Genomic DNA, 19,595 nt, shown 5'->3' on the forward strand with positions numbered 1-19,595 from the left:
GGGCAGCGGTCAGCAGTGGTGCACGTCAACCCTATCTATTGTGGACCGATAGCGGTCCTTACAGAACAGCAGACTGTACCGCACTCAAGCCTATGTACCGTAGCACCCTATACCAAGTTACCAGTCCTTATAAGAACTTTTGTGGACCAAGCAGGTTGTGTATTAGTGTTTAGCAGACTGTACGTCAGTCCCTATACCGCTGAAGGACTGCTGCAGTATAGGGCAGCGGTCAGCAGTGGTGCACGTCAACCCTATCTATTGTGGACCGATAGCGGTCCTTACAGAACAGCAGACTGTACCGCACTCAAGCCTATGTACCGTAGCACCCTATACCAAGTTACCAGTCCTTATAAGAACTTTTGTGGACCAAGCAGGTTGTGTATTAGTGTTTAGCAGACTGTACGTCAGTCCCTATACCGCTGAAGGACTGCTGCAGTATAGGGCAGCGGTCAGCAGTGGTGCACGTCAACCCTATCTATTGTGGACCGATAGCGGTCCTTACAGAACAGCAGACTGTACCGCACTCAAGCCTATGTACCGTAGCACCCTATACCAAGTTACCAGTCCTTATAAGAACTTTTGTGGACCAAGCAGGTTGTGTATTAGTGTTTAGCAGACTGTACGTCAGTCCCTATACCGCTGAAGGACTGCTGCAGTATAGGGCAGCGGTCAGCAGTGGTGCACGTCAACCCTATCTATTGTGGACCGATAGCGGTCCTTACAGAACAGCAGACTGTACCGCACTCAAGCCTATGTACCGTAGCACCCTATACCAAGTTACCAGTCCTTATAAGAACTTTTGTGGACCAAGCAGGTTGTGTATTAGTGTTTAGCAGACTGTACGTCAGTCCCTATACCGCTGAAGGACTGCTGCAGTATAGGGCAGCGGTCAGCAGTGGTGCACGTCAACCCTATCTATTGTGGACCGATAGCGGTCCTTACAGAACAGCAGACTGTACCGCACTCAAGCCTATGTACCGTAGCACCCTATACCAAGTTACCAGTCCTTATAAGAACTTTTGTGGACCAAGCAGGTTGTGTATTAGTGTTTAGCAGACTGTACGTCAGTCCCTATACCGCTGAAGGACTGCTGCAGTATAGGGCAGCGGTCAGCAGTGGTGCACGTCAACCCTATCTATTGTGGACCGATAGCGGTCCTTACAGAACAGCAGACTGTACCGCACTCAAGCCTATGTACCGTAGCACCCTATACCAAGTTACCAGTCCTTATAAGAACTTTTGTGGACCAAGCAGGTTGTGTATTAGTGTTTAGCAGACTGTACGTCAGTCCCTATACCGCTGAAGGACTGCTGCAGTATAGGGCAGCGGTCAGCAGTGGTGCACGTCAACCCTATCTATTGTGGACCAATAGCGGTCCTTACAGAACAGCAGACTGTACCGCACTCAAGCCTATGTACCGTAGCACCCTATACCAAGTTACCAGTCCTTATAAGAACTTTTGTGGAACAAGTGAGTTGTGAATGTTTAGCAGACTGCAGCAGAAGGGCAGCAGTCAAGTATAATATCCTTTCTATATTTGGAAGAAAGAATATTATACATGTACAAGCCTATTACTGTACCACTGATACCAGTCCTGAAAAGAACCTTTGTGGAACTAATAATAACAGCAAGTCTTTAAAATTACCCTCACTGCCTGACAACACTGCTTCCTTCCTGTCCCTATACAAATTGGCAAAAAAAGAGAACGATTAGTGGTTACTGGAACAGCTCTTTTGTGGACCTTGATAGTAACAGCTAATGATGATGATGATGATGATGATGATGAAAGACTAATCTGGCTGTCCCTGTAGCATACACCGTCCTTTCCCTTTCTCTAAACTAACAAAAGACACTCAGGCTGCTGCAAGAATCAGCAGCACAGCAAACCTATCAACACCTAACACCTATACCAGTCCTGAAAAGAACTTTTGTGTACCAAATAGCTAGTGGTTTATCTCTCCCTACTCCACACAGGAACCTGTCCCTATCGTAACAGAAGAAAGAATGTAAAATGGCCACCGGATCGGGTGTATTTATAGGTTAGGGGGAATGTCCAAGTGTCCATGTGCTGTCATGTCTCAATTGGCTGTCCTGTATCACATGATAAACGTGTCACCAAAGGTTAAAGTTCTTGTATACATTAAACACGTAAGTCCGCCGCGGCGAACGACGGAAAAAGGCGTTCGAACGTGCGGACCGCGAATGTCGGAAATTCGCCGCGAAACGACCGCCGGGCGAAACGTTCGTCCATCACTAGTGATCAATTTTCAGATATTGGCACCATAGCTTGTGGACTCTATAACTTTCACAAAGACCAAATAATATCCACCAATTTGTACTTATTTTTACCAAAGATATGTAGTAGTATATATTTTTGCCAAAATTTATGAAGAAAAAATTACTAATCTGCTAAATTTTATAACAGAAACAAAGAAAAATTCATTTTTTTACAGAATTTTCTGTATTTTTTCTTTTATAGCACAAAAAATAAAAAACCCAGCAGTGATTAAATACCACCAAAAGAAAGCTCCATTTGTGTGAAAAAAAGGAAAAAAATTTCATATAGGTCCAGTGTTGCATGACTGAGTAATTGTCATTCAAAATGTGAGAGCACCGAAAGCTGAAAATTGGTCTGGTTATTAAGGGTGTTTAAGTGCCCAGTGGTCAAGTGGTTAAGAACCAAGGTTACTCAGGCACTGTTCTGCTGGAAGAGACTTTGCTCCCAAAGCACCTTTGTCTTTCTCTATCAGAAGACGGATCTTCCCTTATGGAAGTTTTACTGAATTTCTCTGTGCATCCAAAAATGCCCACAAGAACCTCATTCTTTGGGCTGGGCAGATAAAGCTCTTCCTCCAATTAATTAGCTATCAAAATGATGTAGATTGTGTAGCAGAGCATTTTGACGCCGGATAAGCATCTCCTAATTGCTGGCTGGAAGAAGGATACCGTACAAGTAGTGGTATATTCTCATCCCCCTCGTTACTGCAGACAGTAGGAATTTTGTGAATGTCCTGGGGAAGTTAGACAAGTGAAGGGAAGGCACCGAAAGCTGGTAGTGGAACTGAAATATATGATGGATTGGGACAAGAAAGTAGACATCTGATAAACCTACAGAGAGCATCCAATTTCCCAGATTTATCAATAATAGAATTGATTGAAGGTTCTCTATCTTGGAAGTGATGAAAGGGTGGACATCCCTTAAAGATCCACTAATGTCTCACTGATAAAGCTGATATGGCCCACTAATCCTAAATATTTTCCATTCATGTGAGTGCGCACAATGCTTCATCTGGCTCCCACAGGCACCCCCTGGATGAGTGCACCCCTAAGAGAACTTTTGCTCTTCTCCCAAGACAAGTGCCTCAGATTTTTAAGGCTTCAACAATAAAGATTAGGTTCTTCTCCAGTTCCCTGTGTCATTTTTTTCCAGGTCTGTAGGATTTAGCCTCCTCGTATCTACCTGGGAGATGCCACCTGTATGCTGGACCCTTCTGATTTTTCTGGCTTTGTGAGATGATATCCGTCTTGACGTTCCAGTGGTCACCCCTGAGATGGCTGTATCTAGTCTACTCCCAAATAGATTGGAGCCATCATCTGGTATATTGCATCAGTTTGATTTTAAGGCAGGATACGCCGACCATGGGTTCTGCCATAATGCCCTCCTTGCTGTGATGTCTACTGATGACTCCGCCACAGTCTCCCACCAATTTCAGTTCTTAAAAAGCTGTTACCATCTTGTCCCTCTCCACTCCCTCTTGAATGGCTTCTTTAATATTAATTGTCCAACTTGATATTGCTCTGCCTACCATTGCAAATGCTATTGCTGGTCTTCAGGCACCTGCAGATGCTACAGTATGTAGCACCTCTCCAGATGTAGATCAAATTTTCAGACTAGAGCGTCCTTCAATGTAACTGCAAGGTAATGTGTCTTGCCAGTCGCAATAATGATGCATCCACCAATAGTAGGAACAGCAACAGGTTGACCTTTGGCTCGTTCGGGGGATGCAATTTTTAAAATCTGTTGTTTATACAGGCCTTTTTCTGTGCCCCCTACCATTCTCTGTGGATTAACTCTGGATTAACTCCTCCGTTTGGTCAATGAAGGGAAATGAGTACTTTCTAAGCTTGTGGAGAATTTCCTCCATTTCACCCCAGGCAATTGCGTCCTTAACTGCTCTTGCAAAATGCTCTGTTGTACAGACAGGTGGACAAGCTTTCCACCTACTGGCTCTGGTTGAAAGTGCTAGGCAATTCAGCTGCCAACAGAGGAGTACATTCATGTATCGACTCTTGGGACGATTTTTTTTTTTTTTATCAAGGCTGCTATTTTCCTTATATCCCCTTCTTTGTCAGTTGCCGCATCCTCCAAGCAGACTTGACCGTTAGGGCTGGCAACCGTTAGTGTTTGTAGACGGGGAACAATAATAATAAGAGGTGAGATGATGACCTTGACGAACAATGCCTGGATGTCTGCGCCTAAATGGCGACTGTTCTGGCCTTTCCTCTCGTGTACTGAAAATACTTACTCCACTGCATACTGTGAGCTTCATGTGCATTATAAGCTGCAGCAAGTCAGATAGAGCCTGCCTTTTTTCTTCCTCCATCATCTAGGTCTTTCTTCCACAGGCTTACTCTTTGAATTACAACTCTTTCAATCATGGGCATCACATGTGACCATTACCTAGGGCAGTCTGAAAGCAAGGAGTACCAAAGCAAAGTGCTGTACAGCACCCTGCTGGCCCACCCAACAACTATTATCTGCCTGCATTGCATAGAGGCGATTCAGTTCGCATTGTGCGCTATATAAGTATTTCATTCATTCATTCATAGAGATGCACAGAGAAAATTAAGGTTTTGTTTATTTTTAACCACTTCAGCCCCAGAAGGTGTGCAAAAAATGCAATATGGATGTGCAATAATAAAGTTGAAAGGAGTGTGCAAAATGCAATGGAGCTGTGCAAAAAATTGCAATAAGTTCCTTTTTCCCTTTTGTGCAATGAACATTCAATGTGCAAAAAAACAAAAGGTGCTGAGGAATAAATATCTCCACTTTGTGCAGAGACACACTGGTGAAAGTGGCCGCTTACCTTGCGGTAATGAGGTAACCGTATATAAATATAGATCTGTGGTAAATGCTTCTCCCTTCTAATCCTGGATCAATATGGATACAATGCTTGTCTTTGTCTCTCGGTGGATGCAAGGAAGGTAACAAGAGAAGAAAAGGGGGTTCTGGATAGTGTTTTCAAGTCAAATAGCTTTATTAGTAAAAAGTCAGGGTACTCACATAAAGTATTACAGCATAGACATTGCTCCACAAGTGGCGAGCTCATTTGCCGGCGTCAATCTGTGTGCCTTTGCATCCCTACGCGTGGCGTCACGTGACTTCATCAGGGGTTGATAGGAAGGCACATATATTGTCTTTAAATAGTCTATGCCATTGACTATACTGGGCGGCCATTTTCCTGTAGTTCAAGGCATAGATAGCATAGCGGCCATTTTCCAAGAGACCGCCTTTAGAATAGAAGAGCGGCCATTTTATTGGTTTGTTAGTGCTATGCTTCGTGGCCATTAAATGGGTGTTAATCTACTGTCAGCAAGGAAATGTATGCACAGACTCTAAATTTAGAGAAAACAATGCATACACTACAGAAATGGCTGGATGAATAAAGGGATACTAACAACAGTAAAACTAATGGACTAAGCCAACCATGGATAAAAATATATAAAATGAAAGACTAATAATTATTATAAGATGGGAATCAGGTAAGATAGCAATAAAATGATCCAAAAATGAATTATTTTAACATCAATATAATATAGAATGCATCATGGAATGACCTATAATGTATTTAAAATTATATTTATAAAAATATATAGTAATAAAACGCTCCTAAAATAAAGTGCCAAAAAGTTAATATGGCTGCATATTACATATAATACATGTAAAAAATACCCATATACAGTATATGCATAAAAATGATGTTGCATTTTAAAAAACAGCAGAGAGGGGGGCAGATCATAAAAAAAGATCATATAAAAGGAAAGACCATAAAAATAGAGATGATAGCTCTTCCTGCCATGTTTTCCTACAGAAAGACTGGGAAAGACATGGGCCACGTGACAGCTGTATAACAATTATGATGCCATCATCCGAATATACAAAGAGAAGGGATTGCTTTCAACAATCAGACAGTGCAAGGATGAACGTATAAGCACTAGCAAGCAACGAAAGTGCTTACATCACTAGTAGACTTACAGACATGTTGGGAAACTTTAACAAATCTCTTTTTATTATAAAAAAGAAAGGATTCCTTTAACACGGTGCCTGTGGGCATTCCTACACAAGATAACTACCTAATTGCTTACTACAAGTTGCCAGTCAAAAACTGGATATCAAATGTTTTAAAGTCCCTAAACTCAGAGAAATTATGTATAGATTTTATCACTTCCACAGAACTCATAACAAAACTTAATAAGCATTTAACTTTCCTGCTGGCTATATATGATCAAGCATACCTTTTACAGGAAGCACAAATTCAAAGAACACTGTTTACACATACTATATGATTTAAGATACTTACACAAGAGGAACATCTCCTTCACCTATCTTTATGAATTCCAAATAAAGCCTAATTTCCTAACAAGGCAGAAGGAAGTTTGCTTGTGTAGGGACCCTGACGTATGCTGGAGTGTCCCTTAAAAACCAGAGATTTGTTTATATTTTTTGTGCTTGGTAGGCGTCTCCTAAGCTTGGAACATTAATTATTTCTTCTTACTGTTGAGTTTTCTCCATTAATTTGTGTGAGTTATGAATTTGTATCTACCTCAGCAGCTTAGGGGTTTGGTCCATTAGTGTGGGCAGAGGAAATCTGATAAATGTTTGTCAAAAAACTTTCTGAAAAGTCTATTTTCTGGGCCTTGCCCCAGTTGGGTGCCTGTGCTAAAGTCTGGGAATATCAGCTGTCCTACTGAAAGGTATAGGAAGAATGCAGGAAGAAGGTTGTCAGTACTGAACATCTTTAGAGAAGTCTTCTGCGCTGAATAAGGTCAAGGGAAGAGCTGGGTAGAAGCTGGCCGTTGCAATACAATCTCACTACTTATCAACTAAGGTACCTGTGATTGCCCACACAGGATCTAGGGTGTAGAATCTAGAGAAAGAGGAAGACCTATCGACCTTTAACAACAGACAGTAACTGCTTTCCGAGATCGAAAACTCATTGCAATCTCCTTGACTGATCTGAAAGAGCCAACAACATTAACAGCTACTAGACGACTTATTTTTAGTTCTTTCTCTCCTTCCAACGTTTACTGAGCAATTAAAGCCAAAAAAATACTTTTCATACATCAGGGGACACAGAGCCATAGTAGTTACTATGTGGGTTATATGGGCCACTGATAGGTGATGGACACTGGCATGCCCTAAGGCAAGATGTGCACTCCCTATATAACCCCTCCCACTACTGGGAGTCCTCAGTTTTTTTTCAGTGTCTAAGGTTTTGGTCACGAGTAAAGATGCACTGTGCTGCGCTCCACTGGAAGTAGTCCTTGCTGGGGCTAGCCATGCTGGCCGGATCCGTTCAGAGTGTCCTTTCATGGGCTAAAGGAATGGTACCCGGGCCTCGTGTCCGAAGAAGCGAGGTTTTGCTTGTGAATGCTTCTCTTTTTTAGAGAGTTGGACCCTGGGATCCAGTACTTTTTGGTAGTAAGGCCATAAAGTTTTACTGGCAGGGTGCTGTTGCAGGTCCAAGATTGTGGGTAACCTCTAGGTTCCCCTGTTCCTTAAGGTTTCAGAGCCCACTGTGAAGGGTGAAGATTGGGTTTATCTCAAATAACCCTGAAGCGAGGAAAGGTAAGTGGAAATTTTCTTATGAATTTCTCCTTTTAAGTTATAATATTGTCATGCCTATGTGTCACCACTGCCTGATGCTGGAAACAACGCTGTGTCATAAGTCTTCATGTCCTCCTTCTCCTCCGGCCACAACAAGCAGATCCTCTGGTAAGAAAAGGGGGACTAGTTCTCCTCCTGCACCCCCAATGTTGAAGTTAACCCCTTCGGGGGGACCTATATCCCGAAAGCATTCCTTTAAAAAAAAAAAAAAAAACAACAAACCGTGCACCAGCTCAGCGGTGGTTTTTACCCCCCGCGGCCATATCAGCTGTTTGCAAGGCGCATGAAGTCCGCCGCTCGCGTGGGAAAACACTTTCTTTTGAGAGATGGGGGGTAATTAGCGTGGGGTCGGGGCTAACGACGTCCAATGCTGGCTGCACGTGGAGGAAGTTTTTAAAGTACTGTGTGTTTAGCTGCTGCTGGCCATGGAGGGACACATGAGCAGGAGGTGGCTTACTTCAGGTTGGTGACACAGGCATTTCCCTTTGACACATTATTACTTTACCAGGCTGGGTATTAATAGCAGCTTATAGCGCTGGACTATAACCTAGCATTGTACATTCTTTTTGGTTTCCTCTAAAGGGTTCATAGTTTCACAATAAACTAAGTCCATTTCCAAAAGAATGTCATCCTCCTCTGAGAGTGATGCGGCCGGTCAGATTGAGCCGTCAGGGGAGACTGTTGTTGCAGCTGCACTAGACACTTCCGTCCCTGTATATGTCACACAGGAGGTTATCTCTTCTACCATTTGTAATTTAAAAAAGAAGATTGATGCTATGATATCTCTCCATAGTGGGTCTAAACATAGCAGATCCCCATCCATTGCTCAGGACCCTCTTATTGAGGTGCAAGGGGCAGGGGATCCGGAAGATCTTCCAAAAGATTTGGAAGATACTAATATATATCCTCTTCTGAGGATCCTAATATAGAGGGAGTAGCATCACAAGACAGGTTGCTTGTGCACTCTCTTACTAGTTTGGTTCGTTCAAACTTTTTTTTGCTGCCTGCTGCGCAGGCTTTTGATGAACCCACCTCTGGTTTGGGATCATTAAAACCTCCCCCATCTGGGGATGCTTTTGTATTCTTCATGCTTATGTATTCTGAATGAGAACATCCGGATAAACAATATTATCCTCCTAAGAAATTCTCCACATATTATCCTATGGAAGAGGATTTCTATAAGAAATGGGAGTTCCAGCAATGGATGCTGCAATTGCCTCAGTGAACAAAAGTCTCACGTGTTGGGTGGATAATGCGCTAATGTTAAAGGATCCAACAGATAAAAAGTTGGAACTTATTTCCAAAAAGCAATATGTCTTTAGCAAGTTCAGTAGCACAGCCGGTTCTTGTGGCAATTGGTGTATCTCAGTCCATTAAGGAACAATTTGTGGAGATACTTAAGATTCTGCCTGATCAGCAGGCCCAGCAATGGGCTAGTGTATCAATGCTATTGATACGCTAGCCCATTGCTAAATGCTATTCTGCCATGCCGTCTTGGGGGTCATCCTCAGCCACTGGAGAGGAGGAGTACTATAACATCATATCAAAGGTACTCTACTGTATGTTTTATATAAAAATAGATTTTTCCCCTTCTTTTCAAACATTATTATGTTCACCTTAAAGCGTAACTCCACTTTTGTTGAGAAAAAAAAAAACATTCTACCCTGGGTGATACATTATAGCATACTTTGTTGCAGATTCCTACCTGTTGTTATTCTGAAGAAATCCATGTGTGTTTGTCTGTGCCTCTGGGCTTAGTGGGTCTAATGGGAATGGTTTCATAATTAACTGTCAGGTGTGGAGCTGCACAACACTAATGAGGAAATCGTCTGGGCCTGCATCCCTTTTAGATGTGTTCCTATTGAAAGTATCTCTCCAAAAATTGCATTTTTGTTGCAACAGATGCCTGAAATTTGATTTGTATCTTAGGCAGACTTCTGGGAAAATTGGTGAGCCAATCACACAAGCAGGAAATTATGTTTCTGGGGAGTGGTCAGTACAAATTGGAATGTATTTTCAGAAAATTACATTGGCTGCAGATTGAAAAGGAAAGGTAATTTTTAATAACATTCAATTACAATATGATTAGTGTTGCAATTATATGCGCTATATTATTTTTTTCTTTATTTGCTATTTGTTTCCCCCCCACAAAAGTAGTGTTACCCTTTAAGGTTTCAAAAGACTAAATACACACATGAGCTGTTTTATATAAAAAATTCTGATGAGCTAGTCTTGTGTTTCACACATCCCTGTCACATTGCACAACTTGCTGCCATTTATGCATGAAATAATTCCCAATATATCACATTATACAGTAACTGTATAATCCTTTTTAAAAAAAATGTTTATTATTAACCCCTTACACCTAACCTCTATATCATATGACCAGGGGTGGACTGACAACTCATGGGGCCCCCGGGTAATAGGAGATTATGGGGCCCCCAGGCAATCAGAGATTATGGGGCCACACAGTATATGCACACACAGTATACAATCACACAGTATACACAGACATGTTTCTATTGGTTGAGAAGGTATTGGAGAGGTGGGGCAACTATAATCTCAGGATTTTTAGACCAAAAAGATGTCGGTACGGGACATTTCAGAGACAGATGTAAAAAAAAAATGATTTTTTTACATACTGTCCCTGGTTTTACTGAGGCTGGCAACACTGATGGGGACCCCTAGTGGCCCGGGGCCCTCGGGCAGTGCCCGAGTGGCCAAATGGTCAGTCCGTCCCTGCATATGACCGATGTGAATGGCCCTTGCAGTAGTCACATGACTGGGAGCCCATCCTGCTGGCTCCTGATCAGAACCTGTGAGTAAGAGCTGTCAGCTCAGTTAGTGTGCTGGGAGAGTGCAGTGAGCATGCTCTCAGCACACAAACTAAGGGTGCGATGGACACATATGTGCAGCAGCTGGATGTTTAAGTCCACTTTTCTTGACACTGCATATATGTGTTATGACGTTGGTAAGAGTTTAAAACGCATACTTACTGTGCCAATAATATAGTGAGCCATTATTTTATAATTACGTTGTTCATGACCATCAATTAAATTTAAAGTGAACTTGTAAATAGGACAAAACTCACAGGTGACAAGTTTTTCATTAACCAGGTAACCTCCCTTCTGTGTTATAAAAACAGAAGAGGTCTGGATCCAGCTTGGGACTTAGGAGAGGACTCAACCCGTGTGAGGGCTTTCTGGGACCTGTGACCTGCTTAGAATGCAGATTCATCAAGACACCCCAAGGACATGGAATTCTCCATTTGAGTCATCCCAAGAATGGACTATTCCCAGAACTACTTCACCTGTTCAGGTAACCTGGGACAGCCACAATTAGGTGTAGTTAGGATGAGGACATTATTGCATGTTTTACTGAACTTTCAGTAAATTTGTTTCAACTGCTTTGAGCCTGGTCTGAAGTTATTCATAGGGGTGCACGTTGGGTCTTGGCATATGCCTAAGAACCTGGGTCTGTTAAAGCACTATGGGGTATGTGTAACACTACTACAAAAGATTAACAAGGTAACCGAAAGGAAGAACAGCTACAGCAGCCAGTCGTTTAGCGAGGTACCTTATTAGGTGAAAGGTCCTCTGGTAGCGAGGGGGTTGGCGCTCTGACTGCCTCCCCAGCTGTTCGTCTCCTCCAGTCACCAGAAGAAGATTAGCGTTACGAAGATCTAATGCCTGATCATTAGGTACGGGAAGGAAAGAGTTAATAAGAACACATAGGGTCCGCTATGTGCTTGGTAGGACTCCATTCTGTTACTGGGATTGGGGTAACAGAGGTACGCTAGACTGGTGGAGTGGGCAATGGCTCTGGATGTCTGTCCCAATGCAACATATACAGTACATTAGTTGTGTGTAGTGACATGGAACAAAACACCTTAAGGAGGAACGCTGCACATTTACAGCACACATGTGGCTCATCTCTGAGTCTGGGACTGCCTTAATATAGACTCTTTACATGACTGCAGCCTCTGCCTAGTCCTGGTCATTGGTGAGCACACCTTCGGCCGAGGTGTTAACGCAAGTGTGGAGTAGATCCCGCCCACACACTGGTCAGCAAGTCTCACTCTTGCATAGCATTGCACTTTGCATCCATTCCTCAGAAGGCAAACAGTGAGGCAGCCCTTTGTGCATATGCATGCTACAAGTTTGCAAAGTGTTAAAGCGGGAGTCCGCCGGGACTCCGCGTTTTTTTTTTTTTTAAAAGCCAGCAGCTACAAATACTGCAGCTGCTGACTTTTAAAATAGTGACACTTACCTGCGATGTCGGCACCCGAAGCCGATCTCTAGATCGTCACTCGGGTGCTGCCGCCGCCATCTTGGATATGGGAATCAGGAAATGGAGCCTTTCGGCTTCATTTCCCGGTTCCCTACTGCGCATGCGCGAGTCGCGCTGCGCAATAAGGATGGTCCCCGCTGCCTCTGGGATCTGTGTGTTTCCCAGCAGGCAGCGGGGCACTTGCGGAAGGGGGCGGGCACTTGCGGAAAGGGGCGTAATCTACGCCCCTTTCCGCAGAGAGCTATCCCGGAAGTGGGTGCAGTTACCTGGATTATCCAGGTAACTGCACCCCCCTCCCCCCTGAAAGGTGCCAATAGTGGCGCTGGAGGGGGGGGAGGATTCCGATGAGCGGAAGGTCCATTTTAGGGTGGACTTCTGCTTTAAGTTATGATTGCTTGGCAATTTGCAACTTATTTCTTAATAATGTTGCAAACTTTTGAATCCTAATTCTTCTATGTAAGGTTAGATGGCCATCTGATTTGAGAATTGCTTAACAAATGGGCTGTGCACATGCAGTAACGTGTGTCCAGTCATCACTTGCAATTGTAATCACACGAACATAACGCTTTTGGTGCGCATGCTGAAAAATGTTATTGCATCTGAGCTTCAAATGCTATCTCTCTTATAAAGAAGAGGGAGTGAAGTTTCTTACTTACCGTATGTTTGGCTAAATCACAAATCAGATCACAAAGGTTTGTGCAAGTAGTTAAGAACAGAAAATGTCCCATCCCCTACCATTCTTACTGAGAAATGTACCCCCCCTATGGCTGTCTTTAAATATGCTGGTGATCACCATGTCAGTTTGCTTTTGTATTCTGGGAGGTAGTACCATGCTTGAATGCCAATTGTCATAAAAATGACCAGTTAATGTTTTGAGAAGAGAACTTTGTGTGAAGAGGACTCTTGCACCCTCTTCCCTGGCCTCTTATCCTTCCTAATAATGAAATCAAGCTGTGTGGAATGTATACATGTTCTATACTGGGTGTCTGGACATGTAATGAATTCATTACCCAATGACTGCCCAGGATTATAGATATTTCACACATTTTGCTAGAAGCAAAGGATTTGTACTTCACTTTCCTTTCCAGCATAGAGAGTTATGTGTCATACCAAATATGTATTATCTATCTCTATATGCTCTTAAAGGCATACTGTGATATACAGGAAATATGGAAGCTGTCATTGCTGAATTTTTATTTTTTCATAATTTTTATGGTTTTCTGGATAATTTGTAGAAACAAGAGGTTATCATACAGAATGTGTCAAATGATTCTTACATTGGAAGAATGGTAAATACAGTATGTATGGTTCATCTGATAATTTGTAATAGTAATTGTTAACCACTTGCTGCCCGCCATATAGCAGAACGATGGCGGCAAATTGGTTTCAATATCCTTACTGGGCGTCATATGACATCCTCAGGATATTAAGCAGCTGCGCTCCCCCGGGGGCACACATTGCGACAATAGGTGGTGCGGTGTGTCAATCTGACACACCGCAACTACGATCTCGGTAAAGAGTCTCCAACAGAAACTCTTTACTACGTGATCAGCCGTGTCCAATCACAGCTGATCACAGTGTAAATAGAAAGAGTCGGTGATCTGCTTTTCCTCACACGCGTCTGTCAGACGCGAATAGAGGAAAGCCGATTGGCTGCACACTGACAGGGGGGGTTTGTGCTGATCGATTATCAGTGCAGCCCCCCCCCCCCCCAGGATGCCCACACTGGACCACCAGACCGCCAGGGATGCCCAGCACCAGGTATGCCACCCTAGACCACCAGGAATACTTTACACTACAATGCCGCCTATCAGTGCCCATCCGTGCCGCCTATCTATGCTCATCCATGCCGCCTAGCAGTGCCCATCCGTGCCACCTATCCATGCTCATCTATGCTGCCTATCCATACCCATCTATGCCACCTATCAGTGCCACCTATCAGTGCCCATCTGTGTTGCATATCAATGCCACCTATCAGTGCCGATCTGTGTCGCATATCAGTGCCACCTATGGCTATGAATAATCACTACAGCTAGTGCAAAACGTCAGCAATTTTTCCTTGTTCGCTGTGTTTGTTGAGCTGTAATGTGATTTTCCAATAAAAGAAAGTGGTTTTCTGAAGAGTGCGGCAGTCCAGAGCTTGTTTTTTATCTGTTGCTAGTGGTAATAGCCAGCACCTGTGGCTTCCCAGCCGAAAAGACAGTTTACAGCATGCATGTGTGCTCCTGGAGCGGTGAGATCCCTTCTCCTGCCACCTATCAGTGCCCATCAATGCCACTTCATTGGTGCCACCTCATCGGTGCCCATCAGTGCCGTCAGTGAAGGAGAAAACGTACTTATTTACAAAGTTTTGTAACAAACAAAAAAAAACATATATTTTTCAAAATTTTCAGTCTTTTTTTATTTGTTTAGCAAAAAATAAAAATCCCAGAGATGATCAAACACAACCAAAAGAAAGCTCTGTTTGTGGGAACAAAAATGATAAAAAATTTAGTTTGGGTACAGTGTAGCATGACCACTCAATTGTCATTCAAAGTCTGACAGTGCTGAAAGCTGAAAATTGGTCTGGGCAGGAAGCTGTATAAGTGCCCTGTTTTGAAGTGGTTAAGCATGGATGAACAGTTGGACCATTTTACAGTTTAGCATTTTAACAATTCTAGATTCCTGGTCAAAAACCCATTCTAACTGAGTAATTTTGAGTATTTTACAGTATGATAAAGTGTAATAAAATAAGATATAATATAGGAATAAAATTAAAGCAAAAATATAGAATAAAAAAATAAAAGGGAAGTAATTCCTTTACCATTTTCTGAATTTTAATACCAGAAGGCGTAATGATTTTTGTTTAAATTGTAGTTTAATTTATATATATATTTTTTATTCATCCATAGTTATTTCAGCCTGTGCTGCGTAACTTTCTTTCTCAGATTTTTGCATCACCAATCACATTAAAATTTTCAGGACAGATTTGAAGCTAAAATCCCCGATAAGCAAATATTGTCTAAACACAAGAGGAATATGTAATTTTTTTTTATATGTATAAATAAAGGCCTGTGTATTCTTAGCTGAATCTTGGCATACTGTGTATTTCTTCCAGAACCCTGCATGAAACTTATCCTTAGAGCACAAGCTTCCTGGAATTTAAGACTAAGGGTGAGCTAAGGTTTGAGTCAAACTCAGGTTGGCCCCAACCTCCGGGAACTTGTGACATGATAGCAGGCTGCTGGCCCATTCAGCTGTGTCCGAGGTCAATGACCACGTGTCCTTATTAGGTCAATGATGTCACCAGCACCCCGGCCCCTTCATTACGCGTTGCTGCGGGCTGAGGAATTCCACTGCTGAATGGGCCGGTGCAAAGGCTATATACAGCACAGTGATGATGTAAGTGGACTTTCACAAGGTAAAAACGGTGTTTGCAAAGACATTTGGTGCGCACAAGTGGATTTATATCATTTGTGACAATTAAGGAATATGTTTAACCGCTTAAAGAGGAACTGCAGTCTGCTCACATAATCTGTAATAAAAACATCTTTGCTATTCTGAAGCTTCCCTCCAACTACTTTGCATATTATTTTATATATACACTGTGATTCTACTTGCCAAATATGCTGCAGAAATCTCCCTCCACTGAGTCTTGCTGCAGCCATTTTAACTGTGGGCAGCTGAGGCTGTTGTCTGTTCACTTCCTGGATTTACACAGGCACACCGCCAGCTCTGCAGCTCTCATTGGCCCTTATGACTCATCCCCCTCCCTTCCTGGAAAACTCACAAGAGAGAGAGAGCGAGCTGTGCACGATGTCATAAGCCTAGGCTTTTTATCAGACAAGAGACAAGAAGCGAGCCGTATAAGGTATTTACTGGCAGAATTTTTTTTTTTTACTATCCAAAGTTAAAACAACAAGGGCAGAAGATTTAATAGAACATTTATAGGCGACACTGATGATGAGGCACTAATATGCAGCACTGGTGGGCACTGATAGGCGGAACTGATGGACACTGATAGGTGGCACTTATGGGCAATGATAGGCAGCACTGATGAGGAGGCACTGACAAGCCATTTCTGATGGGCACTGATTGGCATCCCTCAATTGGGCACAGGTTGGAATCCCTGGTGGGCACAGGTTGGTACTTGGGGCCATCCTTGAAGGGCTTGCACTGCTAATTTATGTGCTAATTATCAGTGCAGACCCCCCCCCCCCCCCATCAGGAGAGCCATTGATCGGCTCTCCTCTACTCACACCTTGTCAGTGCGAATAGAGGAAAAGCCAAAAAACTGCACTTCCTAGTTCCGATGTGATCAGCTGTGATTGGACACAGCTAACCATTTGGTAAAGAGCCTACGTCATAGGCTCTTTACCAAGATCGGAGATACGTTGTGTCACAGCTACATTCCGCACTAGAGAATGGAGTTTTTGGTATGGGGGTATTGGAATAGCCGTTCACGCTAACTTCTTATAACCAACCCAGACCAATAATTGATGTTTGAACTATACCGGTATTTTATATATAGAAAGAAAAAGGGAAATAAATAATAATACAATTTAACACATGTTTAATAATTACAAAAAGGACGAAATACAAAATATCATAGATAAAATCATAATACACTCCAGAGTTTTTAACATATACAGATACTCATAAAGGAGTTCAGTTCTGGTGGCGTATAAGAAAGTCTCCTCTACTAGTTTTGCGGATCATCCGCTTCTTCAGGGGGATGTCTATATAAATGAATACCATACAATTCATTAACAATTAACAAATTCATATGGCTAGAGAAATAGAACGTTGTTCAACCAATAATTATATAGAGTAAAAAATAGGGGGAATATGAGGACATTTACTCACCCAGAGGCCCAAAGAAAGGTAAGGTAAAAACAAACTTCAGGTAAGTGGGCCCTTTTATATTCCCCCTCCGGCGGACATGGGGGATGAAATGCGTATGGCTCTAGTGAAAATAAAATGTTAACCCAATTAGCGGTAAAGGGAGAAAGAAGAATAAAAAAAATAAAAAAACCCACCTCCAACCCACATAAAAAACTTCCTACCGTCAATTAACAATAAGGGCTTACCGATCACAATGTATGAAGATATATGTGATAGACAGAGGGAAGTATCACGCAAAAATTTGATGGTGTAAGCAATCAATGGAACTGCAAGTGATTCAGTATGTTGGGTAGGGGTAAAATATTGTTGCGTCTATGTCAAAAATAAAGAAGGGGAAGTATATATATGCGTCCCTTTCATATAGTGGTAACACGTATTTAAACAATCTAGATAGAGTCAATATATTACCTGGCAAATGTGCATAAACAGGATAAAACCACCCGTCCTATACTATTGCCTGTTCAGTAGTTTGAACCTGTAGGTAGTTCACTATGTTGGTTGGAAGTAAGGCACCGCTGCGTCTACATCAGAGACAAAGGAAAACCAGGGAAAGGCATGTATACACATCTACCCCAGGCAATGGCCACAAATATTTGGAGAATCCAGATAACAATCAACATATTACCTGACTAATGCAAATAACGGAAACAAAACCGCCAGTCCTACGCCAACGCCAGCCCAAACACAGCAGTCTAACAGACCGCTGTTTTATGGGGTCCCCAACGAGCGTCCCGTCAGGCGTGCCCGCCGGCGAAAACATCGGTGGCGTCTGACGTCACGCCGTCAGTGCCTCCACACTGTGCATGTGCGGCGTAGGGTAACGCCGCAACGGAAGTGCGCAGGAAGGAACAATTAGACAACAGAAACTCCGGTGTCACTGTCCTAAGTCCTGCAAGCCATGGGGGAGGAAAACCCGCCCACAGGCCAGGAGGAGCACATGTCCGCCGGAGGGGGAGATACCAACCAGGGATTCCACCAAGACAAATAAACACCGGGGAAGAACACACAAGGGAAAGGGGAGGGGGAGGGAGAAGGGGAGGGGGGAAAAAGGGGAGGGGAGAACAAAATTTTTCTCCGATAGATCTGGGTGAGGAAAAGTCCCACATATACAGCAAAGGTTTTTATTATTACAAATAGTGTGTTACCATTAATTCAATAATACAGACATGGTATTACAATAACATATCTGGAAAATTTAAGACAATATATATGCTATTAAAAAAGGGGGTTCCCAAAGAGGAATATTGGAAAGAAAAAAAAAAAAAAAAACAAGAAAGGGGAAATTTTTTATACAAACATACTGTCTAAAGAAAATGTTTATAGGAAATTGTCTCATTGAGTCCAGGGGGGTGGGTGGCATCGAGGCGTTCGATTCAGAGGGTTTCTCTCTGTAGGATCGCTCAGTCCCAATCCCCACCTCTTGGGCTTGGGGGATCACCTCTAAGCCCCTGTACACACGGTCGGAGATTCGGCCAACCAAATCCGTCGGATTTTGTCCATCAGATTTAGTCTGACGGATTGTGTCCGACACTGTTGCATACACACGGTCGGACTAAGTTGTCGAAAAATCCGATCTTTCAGAACGTGTTGACGTAATTTCGTTACGATGGGACTAGATTCAGGCTAGTAGCCAATAGCTTTGATGTAGGAATTTGATCTGAGCATGCGTGGCACTTGGTCCGATCAAAATTCTCTACACATGATCGGATTACGTCCGACCAGCCCAGTTGGTCGGGAAATATTTCCAACATGTTGGAAAATTGGGTCGGACGGAGATTCGGACGGAATCAGTCCGATGCATACCACACACAGTCGGATTATCTGACGACACAGTCCGATAAGACGCATTCCGACGGATTCTCCGACCGTGTGTACGCGGCTTAATACGTAGAACTGAATAACAGAAGTATCAAAACGGTGATGGAGACCAACATGTCTCCCAATTTTTGTAAGTTTTCCATTTCCTGAGTAGTAGAGGTGATCTCCGATTCGTTGTCTAAATTCCAGAATTGTTTTCCCGATATAAAATGCTTTGCATTGGCAAACCATCATATATACAATACCCCTAGTACCACAGTCAGAAAAGGTACGTGGCTGAAATAATTCACCATTGGGTAACGTGAATTTATTTCCTTCCATAATCCATGGACAACGGGGACAATCGTTACATTTATATGTGCCTCGAGTAGTATGTAATATCTGATTTTGTGGGGTATAGTGACTTTTTGTTAAATGGTCTCGTAGGGACCGAGCTCTGCGGAATACCAACTCTGGTGTTTAGTTACTATACTAGATACATGCTTAGTTAATATATGGTGGTCCGTAAGGAAATGACAGTTTTTACTTAAAATATCCCGAAGGATTGAATGATGAGCAGAGTAAGTAGTAATGAATCTAACAGAATCCTTATCTGTAGTTTTAGGTCGTTGGTGCAATAACGTATTGCGGGAACGTGAGATTACTTTATTAAATGCTTTTCTCAGACACGTAGAGGAATATCCCCTCAGTAAGAGACGATTCCGTAACGCATCCG

This window comes from Lithobates pipiens, unplaced genomic scaffold (genome assembly GCF_037356315.1).
Source record: "Lithobates pipiens isolate NorthernLeopardFrog02 unplaced genomic scaffold, aLitPip1_a1.2 Scaffold_27, whole genome shotgun sequence".
NCBI classification, from domain to species: Eukaryota; Metazoa; Chordata; class Amphibia; order Anura; family Ranidae; genus Lithobates; species Lithobates pipiens.